The sequence below is a fragment of the Puma concolor genome, chromosome E2, assembly GCF_028749965.1.
Source record: "Puma concolor isolate L17-30 chromosome E2, mPumCon1.1.hap2, whole genome shotgun sequence".
NCBI classification, from domain to species: domain Eukaryota; kingdom Metazoa; phylum Chordata; class Mammalia; order Carnivora; family Felidae; genus Puma; species Puma concolor.
Genome location: NC_141681.1, coordinates 45,618,032 through 45,634,332, shown reverse-complemented (window position 1 = coordinate 45,634,332; position 16,301 = coordinate 45,618,032). Strand labels below are relative to the sequence as shown.

The window sequence follows — 16,301 nt, the reverse complement described above, 5'->3', positions numbered from 1 at the left end:
TTTACTTAATATCACTGAATTGTATACTGTAAAATGATTAAATAGCAAATCCTGTTATGTATATTTTCACAATTAACTGACAGAAATAGAGAAAGACAATTCAGCAAAAGTGGCCACACACGTCTATCCCACGCTCATAATGGATAGAACAATTAGGAAAAAAGGTCAAGGAAACACAAAAATCTATAACCAACACTATAAACCACTTAGACTTAACAGACATTTATAAAACACTTCACCCAACAATAGCAAAATATACATTCTTTTCAAATGCACATGGAATATTTTCCACAAGAAACTATATGCTAGGCTAGAACAGAAAACTAAATAAATTAAAAAAAAAAACAATAAAAAACAGTTTATCCATAATGTAGTTACAAATAAATAACGGAAAAATGGGAAACTCCAAAACATGGAATTTAAACAAAACACTCCTAGGGGCGCCTGGGTGGCTCAGTCGGTTAAGCGTCCGACTCAAGCTCAGGTCATGATCTCACTGTCTGTGAGTTCAAGCCTGGGCTCTGTGCTGACAGCTCAGAGCCTGGAGCCTGCTTCGGATTCTGTATCTCCCTCTCTCTCTGCCCCTCCCCCATCATGCTCTGTCTCTGTCTCTGAAAAATGGATAAAGCTTAAAAAAATTTTTTTAAACAAAACACTCCTAAATAATCAATATATTAAAAATGAAAAAGGAAGGGCACCTGGGTGTCTCAGTCGGTTGGGCGTCCGACTTCAGCTCGGATCATGATCTCACAGTCCATGAGTTTGAGCCCTGCATTGGGCCCTGTGCTGACAGCTCAGAGCCTGGAGCCTGCTTCAGATTCTGTGTGTGTGTGTCTCTCTCTCTGCCTCTCCCCTGCTCATGCTCTCTGTCTCAAAAATAAATAAAAAAACATTAAAAAAATGTTTTTAAATGAAAAAGGAAACTAGAAAACAATTTGCGAATAATAAATGAAGACAACATATCAAAACTTATGACATGCAATTAATGATTAGAGGAAAGCTTTTAAAGTTTAAAGTGCCTGTAATTAAAAGTAAATATCTAGGGGCGCCTGGGTGGCGCAGTCGGTTAAGCGTCCGACTTCAGCCAGGTCACGATCTCGCGGTCCGTGAGTTCGAGCCCCGCCTCAGGCTCTGGGCTGATGGCTCGGAGCCTGGAGCCTGTTTCCGATTCTGTGTCTCCCTCTCTCTCAGCCCCTCCCCCGTTCATGCTCTGTCTCTCTCTGTCCCAAAAATAAATAAACGTTGAAAAAAAAAAATTTAAAAAAAGTAAATATCTGGGTCAAATTTAACCTCCCTCCTTAAGTCACTGTGAAAAGAGTAAACATATCATATATGAAAAATATCCAAAAATAAATGAAACTAAAATCTGGTTCTATGAAAAGTGGGTTTTTTTTATTAAAAATTTTTTTAAATGTTTATTTATTTTTGAGTGGGGGGGGGGAGGGGCAGAGAGAGAGGAAGACACAGAATCTGAAGCAGGCTCCAGGCTCTCAGATGTCAGCACAGAGCCTGACTGACACAGGGCTCGAACCCACAAACCGCAAGATCATGACCTGACCAAAGTCGGATGCTTAACCAACCTAGCCACCCAGGCGCCCCTGGTTCTATGAAAAGTTTTTAAAAGTTCACAAATGTTTAGATGATCAAGAATGACCAGAGAGAACGAAGACTCCTATTACCACAATCATAAGTGAAAGAGGGGACAGTACTACCAACCTTACAGAAATAAAAATTGATTACAAAGGAATAGGATGAACAATTGTACAACAAGAAATCAGGAAGCCCTTGGGGCGCCTGTGTGGCTCAACTGGTTCAGTGTTCAACTCTTGGTTTCCACTCAGGTCATGATCTCACGGTGCATGGGATTGGGCCCCCGTGTCAGGGCTCTGTGCTGACAGCATGGAGCCTGCTTGGGATTTCTCTCTCTCTCTCTCTCTCTTTCTCCCTCTGCCTCTCCTCTGCTCATGCACTATCTCTCTCTCAAAATAAATAAACATTTAAAAAAATCAGAAAACTCAGATGAATTGGATAAAATCATACAAAGGCACAAACTTCCAAATCTACTCATGGAGGTAGAATATTTGAATAATATTCTAACAAATAAGTAAATGAATTAGTTATTTTAAAAACTACCCATAAAGAAAAGCCTAGGTCAGCACAGCTTCACAGTTAAAGTCTACCAAACCAAGCAGAATACTAATTCTTTACAAACTCTTGAAGTAACCTGATAGCTACATCAGAAAAAGACATTACAAAAAAGGGCAACTATCACTAATACCTTTTATGAATATGGATGCAAAAAATCTAAACAAAACACTAGTCATCTGAATCTAGGAACATATAAAAAGAATTCTATACCTTGACCAAGTGGGATTTATCCGTGGAATTCAAAATTAGATTGTTAATCTAATGTAACATATCGGAATCATAAAAAATAGGAGCACATGGGTGGTTCAGTCAATTAAGCATCTGACTCTAGATTTTGGCTCAGGTCATGATCTCACCGTTCATGGGTTCAAGCCCTGCCTCAGGCTCTGCACTGACAGTGCTGAGCCTGCTTGGAATTCTCTCTCTGCCTCTTTATCTGCCTCTTCCCCACTCATGTGCTCTGTTTCTCTCTCTCTCTCAAAATAAATAAAACTTTAAAAAATAAAAAATAAACTACATGACCATCTTCATTCATGAAGAGAAAGCATTTACAAAATCCAACACCCTTTCATGACAAAAAAGAGTGAACGTATGAATAGAAGGGAACTATCTCCACAGGATAAAATTGACAGCTACCATTAGACTTAGTGATGCTTACCCCTGATGTTGGAAGAGGACAAGTCTATACCTTATTGCCTCTTCTAATCAACATTGTTCTACAGATCTAGCTGGGACAAATAGGAAATATCAATAAAGGCACCCATAGTGGAAAGAAGGAAGGAAAATGATCTCCATTAATAGATGGTATGACCTTATATACAGAAAATCCAAAAATTTAACTATAACACTATTAGAATGGAGCAAGATTGCAGGATGCAAATAAATATGCAAAAATAAAATATTTTTATACATATGCAATAACAATCTGAAATAAGTAATTCCATTTATAATAGTATCCAAATTAATAAAATATTTAACAAAAATTCAAACTGTATACTTTTTTTTTTTTTAAACGTTTTTTATTTATTTTTGGGACAGAGAGAGACAGAGCATGAACGGGGGAGGGGCAGAGAGAGAGGGAGACACAGAATCGGAAACAGGCTCCAGGCTCTGAGCCATCAGCCCAGAGCCCGACGCGGGGCTCGAACTCACGGACCGCGAGATCGTGACCTGGCTGAAGTTGGACGCTCAACCGACTGCGCCACCCAGGCGCCCCATCAAACTGTATACTTTAAAAAATACAAAATACTAATGAAAGAAGTTAAGGTAATTAAGTGAAGATCATCCCATGTTTATGAACCAGGCTACTCAATAATAAGATCACGATATTCTCCAAAGTGATCTAAATTTTATGCAACTCCTGTCAGAGTCCCAACTGGCTTCTTTGTAGAAAATGACATGCTGACTTCTAAATTCATATGAAATTGCAAGTAATTCAGAATAACCAAATCAGTTAGGGGAAAAAAAAAACAACCCTGAAAAACTAACATTTACCAATCTAAAAGTTACAAATATACAATAATCAAAGCAGTTGGACACTGGCATAAGGTTAGATGTATCTACTGTTTTGTTTTTTGTTTTTTGTTTTTTTTTTTAGAGAGCACAGGCAGGGGAGAAGGGCAGAGGGAGAGAGAGAATCCCAAGCAGGTCCCACACCCAGCATGGAGCAGACTCGGGGCTCGGCTCGATCCCCACAGCCCTGTGATCATGACTCAAGCCAAAATCAAGTCGGACACAACTGACTAAGCCACCAGGCGCCCCATAAGGTTAGATATATTAATCAACAGAATAGAACTGATTGGAAATTAAATCCAGGTATCTCTCTGGTCCATTGATTTTTCTTTTTTATTTTGAGAGAGAGCGAGTAGGGAGGGGCAGAGAGAGAGAAGGAGAGGATCCCAAGTAGGCTCCATGCTGTCAGCACAGAGCCTGATGTGGGGCTCAAACTCACAAACTGTGAGATAATGACCTGAGTGGAACCCAGGAGTCAGATGCTTAACCTACTGAGCCACCCAGGCATCCCTCTGGTCAAATGAGTTTTGACAAGAGTGCAAAGACCTTTTAGTGGAGAAAGGACAGTCTTTTCAACAAATGATGATAGGAAAACTGGACAGCTACATACAAAAGAATGAAATTAGACCCTTTCCTCACAATATATACAAAGATGAACTAAAAACTGATCAATGACCCAACTATAAGGCATGCAAATATAAAACCTATAGAAGAAAATACAGGAGTAAATCATCATGACCTTAAATTTGGCAAAGGATTCTCGGCACACCAAAAGCACAAACAAGGAGAAAAAAATGGAAAAATTGGGCTTCATCAAAATTGAAATTTTCAAAGAACATTCCTGGTAAAACTGAAAACACAATCTACAGAATAGGAGAAAATATTTATAAATGATACATTTGATAAGGGTTTAATAGAGCTAAACCCTTGATAAGGGTTTATGTAAAGACGACCACAACTAAAGAACAAAAAGACATCTGGTAACAGATTTCAATAGACATTTCTCCAAAGAAGATATAGAAATGTCATTAAGCATGTGGAGGAAAAATATGCCAAAAGTCGTGATCAGGGAAATGCATATAAAAACCATAACAGGGGCACCTGGGTGGCTCAGTCGGTTTTGCGACCCACCTCGGCTCAGGTCATGATCTCACGGTCCGTGAGTTCGAGCCCTGTGTCGGGCTCTGTGCTGACAGCTCTGAGCCTGGAGCCTACTTCGGATTCTGTGTCTCCCTCTCTCTCTGACCCTCCCCCGTTCATGCTCTGTCTCTCTTTGTCTCAAAAATAAATAAACATTTAAAAAATAAATAAATTTAATGAGAGGGGTGCCTGGGCGACTCAGTAGGTTGAGCGTCCGACTTCGGCTCAGGTCATGATCTTGCGGTCTGTGAGTTCAAGCCCAGCGGCGGGCTCTGTGCTGACAGCTCAGAGCCTGGAGCCTACTTCCGACTCTGTTTCTCCCTCTCTCTCTGCCCTCCCCTGCTCATGCTCTGTCTCTCTCTCTCTGTCAAAAACAAATAAACATTAAAAAAAATTTTTTAATAAAAAATTATTTAAAAAAAAATTAATGAGAGAGAGCAAGAGCAAGTGCTGGGGGGTTGAGGGACAGAGGGAGAGGGAGACAGAAGATCTGAACCGGGCTCTGTGCTGGCAGCAGAGTCCCATGTGAGGTTCAAACTCATGAACTGCAAGATCATGACTTGAGCTAAAGTCAGATGCTCGACTGAGCCACACAGGTGCCCCTATTAATTTATTTTGAAAGACAGCATGTGTGTGCAAGGTGGGTAGGGGCAGAGAGGGAGAGGGAATCCTAAGCAGGCTCTGCACTGTTACTGCAGAGCCCAATGCAGGGCTCAATCTCACAAACTGTGAGATCATGACCTGAGGTGATATTAATAGTCAGACACTCAACCAGCTGAGCCACCCAGATGCTCCAACGGGATGATTCATTTAAAATGCTAAAAAGGCATCAGCTGGCTCTGTCCATAGAACATGCGACTCTTGATCTTGGGGTCGTAAATTCAAGCACCACATTGGCCACAGAGATTACTTAAAAAAAAAAAAAGTTAAAATGCTAAAAGAAACACTGTCAACTGAGAACTTTATATGTGGCAAAATTGTCCTTTAGAAAATGGGGGGGGGGGGTAAAAAAAAAAGTAAAAAAAAGTGGGGGAGAAATTAAGACTTCCCTGATAAAGGAAAACTGAGAGTTCATTTTCACTAGACATTCTCTACAAAAAATGCCAAAGGGAGACTTTCAAGTTGAAAGGAAGCCAGACAGTAACTCAAACCCATATGGAGATATAAAAAACTCCCGTAGAGGAAAATACATAGGGAAAATATAAAAGCCATTATTTTTGTAATTTTGGTTTAACTCCACTTTTTGTTTTCTACAGATATAAAAGATAAATGAATAAAAAATAGTTATATATACATTAATGGGTACACAGTACATAAAAATGTTAATTCATGGGACACCTGGCTGGCTCAGTTGGTGGAACATCCAACTCCTGATCTCATGGTCATGAGTTCAAGCCCCATGTTGTGCATAGAGCCTATTGAAAAAAAAAAAAAGTTGGGGTGCCTGGGTGGCTCAGTCGGTTAAGCATCCGACTTCGGCTCAGGTCATGATCTCGCGGTCTGTGGGTTCGAGCCCCGCGTCGGGCTCTGTGCTGACAGCTCGGAGCCTGGAGCATGTTTCGGATTCTGTGTCTCCCTCTCTCTCAGACCCTCTCCCGCTCATGCTCTGTCTCTCTCTGTCTCAAAAATAAATAAACGTTAAAAAAAAAAAAAGTTACCTCATGACTTAATCTAAAGTCAGTGAAAGTGGAACTGAAAAGTAGAGTTTTTGTATGTGAACAAAGTTGATGTCAATTTAAAATAGATTGTTATATAACTTTATGATATATACTTCCCATGGTAACCACAAACAGGATACTATAGAACATACCCAAAAGGGAATCAAAGAGTGTCACTATCGGTACAGAGTTTCAGTTTAGAAGATGAGAAAGTTCTGGAGATAGGTGGTGATGGTTGCATAACCATGTAAGTGTATTTAATGCCACTGAATTTTAACCTTAAAAATGTTTAATATACTAAATCTTATTTAAATATATTTTAGCAGGGGCGCCTGGGTGGCTCAGTCAGTTAAGCGGCCGACTTCGGCTCAGGTCATGATCTCGCGGTCCATGAGTTCGAGCCCCACGTCGGGCTCTGTGCTGATATCTCAGAGCCTGGAGCCTGTTTCGGATTCTGTGTCTCACTCTCTCTCTCTGACCCTCCCCCATTCATGCTCTGTCTCTGTCTCAAAAATAAATAAACGTTAAAATTAAAAAAAAAATTTAAATATATTTTAGCAGAGTAAAATACTACAGTGAGATACTACTTCATACCTACTAGGATACCTACAAAGAAAAAGTCAGATACTAACAGGTGTTAGGGGGATGTGAATAAATCAGAACCCTCATATGCTGCTGATTGGAATTAAAAATAGTGTGACTGCTTTGGAAAACAGTCTAGCAATTTTTCAAAATGTTCAAAATGGAGTTACCATATGATACAGCAATTCAACTGGTAGGCATATAGAAGAGAAACGAAGATGTATGTCTACACAAAAACTTGAACATGAATATTCTTTGCAGGATTACTCATAGGAATCAAAAGGTAGAGGAGTGCCTGGGTGGATCATTATATAAGCCTCCAACTGTTAATGACACAAATGCCCATCAAAAAATAGGACAGATGTGCCTGGATGGCTCAGTCAGTAGAGCATGTGACTTTTGATCTTGGAGTCATGAGTTGAACCCCATTTTGGGCATAGAGATTAGTTAAAAAAAAAAAAGGAGAGCAAAATAAAATAGGATTTATTCTTATTATGGGAGATTACCTAATGATAAAATAGTACAAACACAGATGATTCTCACAAATGCGAAATTAAGCAAAACAGGCCAGATAAAAATGTATACAATATTATGTAAAATCACATTTATATCAACTTCTTTTATATGAATCTAATTAAAATGAATCTATCATAATAGTGGTAAGAACAGTAGTTACCTTTGTTGAGGGTAGGGAGGGGTGAGTTGGTAATGACTAGAAGGAAATACGTTTTTCTTGATGATTAAGAAAATGGTTAAATGGGTATATATACATGTTAAAATGTGATGGTTAAATGGGTATATATACATGTTAAAAACAAACTAGAATGTTGTTTGCATGATTTGCAGTAATTTATGTTTCAGTTAGAAAAAATATATAAAACACATGCAAAGATAAGGTGGCAGAGGTGAGTTTGCAATTCACATTCTTCTCACTACAAAGTAAGTTGTAACTCTGGTTCTTGCCTGTGTAGTTCAGAATTACTTCATTATGGAATGAAATCTGAGCATGAGTAATTTGCTGGAAAGTTAGAAATAATCTATAACCTGCCAAAATACACTAAAGCATAAAGGTTAGTAAATAATTCCATTCACCTCCATGGATATCACTTGGGTGCAATAAAAATTATCTTAGTAGACCTGGAGTACACAGACTCTGCACTTTCCACAGAAAGGAATGGCCCTTGGTCAGCTACTGTGAGATAAGCTGGGAGCCCTTAGAATATCCTCCCTTTAGGGGCGCCTGGGTGGCTCAGTCGGTTAAGCGTCCGACTTCAGCTCAGGTCATGATCTCGCGGTCCGCGAGTTCGAGCCCCACGTTGGGCTCTGAGCAGATGGCTCAGAGCCTGGAGCCTGCTTCCGATTCTGTGTCTCCCTCTCTCTCTGCCCCTCCCCCGTTCATGCTGTGTCTCTCTCTGTCTCAAAAATAAATAAATGTTAAAAAAAAATTAAAAAAAAAATCCTCCCTTTAAAAGCTTTTTTTGAGGGACACCTGGGTGGTTCAGTTGGTTAAGTGACTCTTGATTTCAGCTCAGGTCATGATCTCACAGTTCCTGAGTTCGAGCCTCATGTCGGGCTCTGTGCTGATGGTGTGGGGCCTGCCTGGGATTCTCTCTCCTCTCTCTCTGCCCTTCCCCTGCTCACTCTCTCTCTCTCTCTCTCTCTCTCAAAAATAAGTAAACTTAAAAAATAATAAAAGCTTTTTTGAGCTATGCCAAATAGTCTTTGCTAACAATGTGACTTTTGGTAAACTGTTTTGTTGCCAGGGGCCCTCTGTAGGGGCTTGAAATTGAGTAGGTAAGGGTAAATCACATAGTTACTCCATGCCTATATTTCATTTGTTTGTTTGTTTGTTTCCCGTGGCTGTTTCTGATCCTCAATAAAAACTCTGGACCCAAAAGCTCAGGTGAGCTTCCATGGCTCAGTTCACATGTGTTCTTACAAATTGTTGCTGGGAGAATTAAGCACTGTTTGTGTGAGTCCACTGGAAGCTCACATCTAGTTTTTTCCTGCTCTTCATCCTATGTGACTTTTCTCTTTGCTGATTTTAATCCTATGTGACTTTTCTCTTTGCTGATTTTAAATTATATCCTTTCATAACCACCATTTTCTTTAATTCTGTAAGTCTTAATTAGCACATCATCAAATTTGAGGATGTTTTTGGGGAACTCTGACAAATCATGGCTTTAGTGTAAGTTGATCAAAACCTTATAGCCTTGGGTTTGTGTCCATTATATCCCTTTTCAACAACTACAAAGGGACATTGTCTGATTTCTTTAATAATCTTTACCATACCCTACCATAGTTTTAGTCCTATTCATAGTATATATTTACATGGTCTGTTATAAACAAGTTAAGGGATAGAAGCTATGTCTCTTTAAGTTACATGAACAATACTGGCATACTTTAGGCACTTAATTACATGTTACATGAACAATATTGGCAAATTGTAGGCACTTAATATCTGATGTTTGACTTAGAAATGCAAATTCTAGAAATTCTTCCTTAAGACACAGATATAAGGGTGCCTGGGTGGATCAGTTGTTGAGCATCCAACTTCAGCTCAGGTCATGATCTCACAGTTTGTGAGTTCGAGGCCCACATCAGGCTTGCTGCTGTCAGTATAGAGCCTGTTTCGGATCTTCTGTCTCTCCTCTCTCTCTCTCTCTCTCTGCTCCTCCCTCACTTATGCTCTCTCTCCCTCAAAAAAACATTTAAAAAAAGGAAAGAAACATATAAAAGCAGGGATGCCTGGCTGGCTCAGAGCATGTGACTCTTGATCTTGGGATTGTGAGTTCAAGCCCCATGATGGGCATGGAGCCTACTTAAAAAAAAAAAAGAAAAGAAAAGAGGGGCGCCTGGGTGGCTCAGTCGGCTGAGCGTCCAACTTTGGCTCAGGTCATGATCTCATGGTCCGTGAGTTCGAGCCACGTGTTGGGCTCTGTGACGACAGCATAGAGCCTGGAGCCTGCTTCGAATTCTGTGTCTCCCTCTCTCTCTGTTCCTCCCCCACTCATGCTCTGTCTCTCTCTCTCTCTCCTTCAAAAATAAATTTAAAAAAGCATTAAAAAGAAAAGAAACATATGAATGCAAATAAAATTCTATTATAAAGATCCACATATACTACAAAATAGTTTATGATCATTCTGAATATCTAATAGTAGGCAATAAAGGTTAAATAAAGGTTAAATAAAGTATGGTGAGCTGTAGGTTGTCAATATCTGCAGTATTTGCCCTTGATCCATATTAAATGTTGATGAAAAAAATTTGATGAATTAGTGAGACAATCAGATTTAAAAAATGATCAGAGGTTGTATACTATCATAATAAAGAACATAGAATCTGTCATCCAAAATTGAGTTCATTAACCTTATTTTTGGTTGTTACTAACTGTGTAACTTTTTACTACATTACTTAACTGACTTTATTTCCTCATCAGTAAAATGGGAAAAACAACAGTGACCTACCTCAAAGTGTTGCTGTATGTATCAAATGAAATAAAACATATAAAGCACTTTCAGTGGCATAACAATGACACCAAGTAAAAGTTGCCTATTAATTGATGAACTTGTAAAGAATATTTCATGTATCTTGTTTCATTATTTTTGAAAATTCCCTTTGTTCTTCTCCTTTTTCTTACAGTGAAATTTGAGATTCTCAGGTCTGTTTTTCCATGTCATGGTAACTTATTTCAGTGTTCTTCCTCATTAATAATATTTGTCACAAAGATTCTCAAAAAGCATAGGAGGACAAATATTCTTGCCCTCCACATAAAGCTGCACACATATAACTAGTTTAAAGAATCTTATCTAACAAGCGACAGCTTGAGCCTAATAATAAAAGGCTCAATCTTGTTCCCATATCCAACACAGGAGTTATATGCATATTTACTTCTGTGTCTGTAAATATGTCCTTTCAAGTATAATGTGTATGATGAGGTCTTGTATGAAACTTGGATCTCCCAGATCATTCCTAGGTCTTATGAAAGAAATCACAATCTCTAAAAAATATGAAACTCTGAATAGCAGTCTTACTAGTTTTATTATGCTCCTCTGGTAATTGAAATTACAAAAGTTTTGAATATTTAGATGTGCCAGATCACATGGTGACCACTACCACTATCTACTTATAACTACATGTCTAGAAGTATGATAAAACTAACTCTGTCTCTTTTAAAAATGTGGCAAATTCATGGGCCAAATTTTTTTTTTAATGTTTATTTATTTTTGAGAGAGAAGGAGAGAGTGCAGTAATGGGGAAGGAGTAGTGAGAAGCAGGACAGAGGATCCAAAGCAGGCTGGCAGCACGGAGCATGACACAGGGCTCAAACTCATGAACTGTGAGATCATGACCTGAGCTAAAGTCAGACACTTAACTGACTGAGCCACCCAGGTACCCTCACGGGCCAAATTTCTTGTTGGCAGAAGCAAAATAAAAAACATACTCAAATGCATAAATCTTCCAAAAATAGCAAACTGAATTCAACAATACATTAAAAAGATCATATACCATGATCAAGTGAAATTTATTCCAGGAATGATAGGATGTTTCCATATCCACAAGTCAATCAATTGACACACAATGAAGGATTAACAAAATTAAGGGTAAAAGGACAAAAAATTAAGGATAAAAATCATATGACCAGAAATCAATAGATCCAGAAAAAGCATTTGACAAAATTCAACATGAATTTGTTAAAAACTAAACAAAGTGGGCATTGAGGGAACATACCTCAACATAATAAGGTCATATATGACAAGCACAAAGCTAAGATCATACTCAGTGGTGAACATCTGAAAGCTTTTCCTCCAAGATCAGAAACAAGAAAGGATGCCCACTCTTACCACTTTTGTTCAACATCAGAAGTCCTAGCCAGAGCAATTAGGTAAGAAAAAAAATTAAAGGCCTCCAAAACAGAAACGAAGAAGTCAAACTGTCACTATTTGCAGATGACATTCTATTATTATTTATAAAATTTCTTTCTGATCAGTAATTATTAGCATATAGAAATGCAACTGATTTTTGTACATTGATTTTGTATCCTGCACCTTTATTGAATTTGTTTATTAGTTCTAAGAGGTTGTTTTGGTGTAATCTTTAAACAATCCCATTTACAATTGCATCAAAAATAATAAAAAAACATAGGAATAAATTTAACCAAAGAGGTGAAGGACCTGTACACTGAAAACTATAAGACAATGCTGAAAGAAACTGAGGAAGACACAGATAAATAGAAAGGTAATCCACGCTCATAGACTGGAAGAATTAAATACTGTTAAAACATCTAGACTACCACAAAAGATTGATAAATTCAATGCATCCCTATCAAAATTTCAATGACATTTTTCAGAGAAATGCAACAAACAATCCTAAAATATGTATGGAACCACAAAAGACCCTGAAGAGTGAAAGGAATCTTGAGAAACAAAGCTGGAAGCATCATGCATTTTTATTTTAAACTGTATTACAAAGCTATAGTGGTCAAAACAGTTATGATATTAATATTTAAAAAAAGACACATTAGTCAATGGAATAGAACAAGGAGCCCAGAAAGAAACCCACATATAAATAGTCAATTTATGACAAAAGAGCCAAGAACATACAGTATTCATGACACAGTGTTGGAAAAACTGGACAACTACATGCAAAAGAATGAAATTGGAACATATTTTACACCATACACAAAAATGAACTTAAAATGGATTAAGGAGTTGAACATAGGACTTGAAACCATAAAGTTCCTAAAAGAAAACATAGTAAACTCCTTGACAATGGTCTGGGCAATGATTTTTGGATTGGACACCAAAAGCAACAAAAACAAAAATAAACAAGTGGGACTACAGCACATTAGAATGCCTCTGCACAGCAAAGGAAACCATCAACAAAATGAAAAGGTAACCTACTGAATGGGAAAAAAGAATTGCAAGTCATACATCTGATAAGAGGTTAATATCCAAAGTATATAAATAACTGCTTCAACTCAACAGCCAAAAAACAATCTGATTAAAAATGGGTAGAGAGTCTGAATAGATATTTTCCAAAGAAGACATGCAGGTGGCCAATACACATGAAAAGTTGTTTACCACCACTAATCATCAGGGAAATACAAATCAAAACCACAATGACACATCATTTCACACCTCCTAGAATGGCTACTATCCAAAAGACAAGAAATAACAAGTGTTGGGAAGGATGAGGAGAAAAGGAAATCTATTCTTGTGCACTGCTGGTGGAAATGTATATTGGTGCAGTTGCTATGGAAAACGGTATGGAGGTTCCTCAAAAAGTTAAAACAGAACTACCATATGATCCAACAATTTCACTTCTGGATATTTATCTGATGGAAACTTGAACATTAACTCAAAAAGATATATATAGATACCCCCATGTTCACACAGCCTGGGTGTGGAGCCTGCTTAAGATTCTCTCTCTCCCTCTTCCTCTGCCCTTCCCCTGCTCAAGTGCGTGTGCAGAAGACACGAATTGACATTTTTCCAAAGAAGACACCCAGATGGCTAAAAGACACATGAAAAATGCTCAACATTACTCATCATCAAGGAAATACAAGTCAAAACCATGATGAGATACCACCTCACACCTGTCAGAATGGCTAAAACTAACAACTCAGGAAACAGATGTTGGCGAGGATGTGGAGAAAGGGGAACCCTCTTACTGGTGGGAATGCAATCTCATGCAATCACTGTGGAAGCTCCTCAAAAGGGTAAAAATAAAACTACCTTATGACCCAAGAATTGCACTACTAGGTATTTATCCAAAGGATACCAAAATGCTGATTCGAAGGGGCACATGCACTCCAATGTTTATAGCAGCAACAAAAATAGCCAAACTATGGAAAGAGCCCAAGGGTCCATGGACTGATGAATGGATAAAGAAGATGTGGTATAGACAGTGGAATATTACTCAGCCATCAAAGAAATAGAAATCTTCCCATTTGCAATGACATGGATGGAGCTAGAGTGTATTAACCTAAGGGAAATCAGTCACTCAGAAAGATAAATACCATATGATTTTACTCATATATGGAATTTAGGAAACAAAACAGATGAACATATGGGAAGGGGGGAAAAAAGAGAGAGGGAAGCAAACCATAACAGATTCTTGATAGAGAACAAACTGAGGGTTGATGGAGGGAGGGAGGTGGGGGATGGGCTAGATGGGTGATGAGTATTAAGGAGGGCACTTGTTATGATGAGCACTGGGTGTTGTATGTAAGTGATGAGTCACTAAATTCTACTCCTGAAACCATTATTACACTATGTTAACTAAGTAGGATTAAAAGTTTTTTTCCGGGGCGCCTGGGTGGCGCAGTTGGTTAAGCGTCCGACTTCAGCCAGGTCACGATCTCGCGGTCCGTGAGTTCGAGCCCCGCGTCGGGCTCTGGGCTGATGGCTCAGAGCCCGGAGCCTGTTTCCGATTCTGTGTCTCCCTCTCTCTCTGCCCCTCCCCCGTTCATGCTCTGTTTCTCTCTGTCCCAAAAATAAATAAACGTTGAAAAAAATTAAAAAAAAAAAAAAAAAAAAAAAAAAAGTTTTTTTCCATTTCATTTATTTTAGAGAGAGAGAGTGGGAGACAGCACGCACATGAGTGGGTGAGAAGGAAGAGGGAAAGAGAGTGAGAGAGAATCTCAAGCTGACTCCACGCTCAGTGAAGAGCCCAACACAGTGTATGATCCCACAACTTTGGGATCATGACCTAAGCCGAAATCAAGAGTCTGACATTCAACCAACTGAGCCACCCAGGCACCCCTTAACTTAACTAGAATTAAAAAAAAAATGAGGGAGCACTTGGGTGGCTCAATCAATATAGCGCCTAACTCTTGGTTTCAGCTTAGGTTATGATCACATGGGTTCACGGGCTTGAGACCCATGTCAGGCACCATGGTGACAGCAGGGAGCCTGCTTGGGATTCTTTCTCTCTCCCTCTCTCTCTGCCCTTCCCCTGCTCGAGTGTGTGCGCACACGCTCTCTCTCCCAAAATAAATAAATAAACTTAAAAAAAAGAAAGAAATACATATAAATAAACAATTTGGAAAAAGAAAACTAAGTTCTATTCTAGGACATTAGCAAATCTGATTTTCAAAGATTCCTTTTAAATCTCATCAAAATTAGGGGCGCCTGGGTGGCGAAGTCGGTTAAGCGTCCGACTTCAGCCAGGTCATGATCTCGCAGTCCGGGAGTTCGAGCCCCGCGTCGGGCTCTGGGCTGATGGCTCAGAGCCTGGAGCCTGTTTCCGATTCTGTGTCTCCCTCTCTCTCTGCCCCTTCCCCGTTCATGCTCTGTCTCTCTCTGTCCCAAAAATAAATAAACGTTGAAAAAAAAAATTTTTTTTTAAATCTCATCAAAATTAATTTTATATCTTTTTAAAAAAATTTTTTTACACTTATTTTTGAGAGACAGAGTGAGACAAAGCGAGAGTGGGGGAGGCACAGAGAGAGAGGGAGACACAGAATCCGAAGCAGGCTCCAGGCTCAGAGCTGTCAGCACAGAGCCCAACGTGGGGCTCGAATCCACAAACCGTGAGATCATGACCTAAGCCAAAGTCAGACACTTAACCGACTGAGCCACCCAGGTGCCCCAATTTTATGTCTTTATTGTTCTTGATTTTTAGAAAATTTATGGTGGATACTTAGACTCTTTACATAACCATAATTTCATTTGTTTCCTGAGGATTTGATAAATGCAAGGCTGTTATTAAGTGTTCTAGGGCTGTGCCCAGATTAATATATCCAATCCTCATAAAAAACCCATAAGGCATTGATATCATTATCTACATTTTACAACATAAAATTGTAAAACATAAAGATTAATAACTATTGCCTCCTTGAAATGTAGCTAGAGTGAACAAGGAACTGAAATTTTGTTTTAATTGTTAAAGATTTTTTTTAATGTTTACTTATTTTTGAGGGAGAGAGAGAGAGAGAGAGAAGAGGGGGACGGGGCACAGAGAGAGAGGGAGACACAGAACTGGAAGCAGGCTCCAGGTCTGAGCTGTCAGCACAAAGCCTGACACAGGGCTCTAACTCACAAACCATAAGATCATGACCTGAGCCGAAGTTGCATGCTTAACTGACTGAGCCACCTAGGCGCCCCTGTTTTAATTTTTAATTTAAATACAAAAGTGATATAAAATGTTTTCCAATTAAACACAACTTTACAGTTTGGGTATAACTACATTTCTTTTTTTTTTGTTTCAATATATGAAATTTATTGTCAAATTGGTTTCCATACAACACCCAGTGCTCCT

At 38.8% G+C, this 16,301-nt stretch overlaps 1 protein-coding gene across 2 annotated transcripts in view; it reads right to left on the bottom strand.

The window, feature by feature from the left end:
* Positions 1 to 16,301, bottom strand: part of ZNF529 (zinc finger protein 529) — a 38,193-nt gene that overhangs the window by 19,693 nt on the left and 2,199 nt on the right. The window contains exon 1 of one of the 2 annotated variants that reach the window (XM_086691025.1): positions 699 to 734. The exons of the other annotated variant lie outside the window; for it this stretch is intronic. The gene's annotated coding sequence lies outside the window, so the exon portion shown is untranslated. Of the gene's footprint in view, positions 1 to 698; positions 735 to 16,301 lie in introns of those variants that run through there. 2 annotated transcript variants of the gene reach the window in all.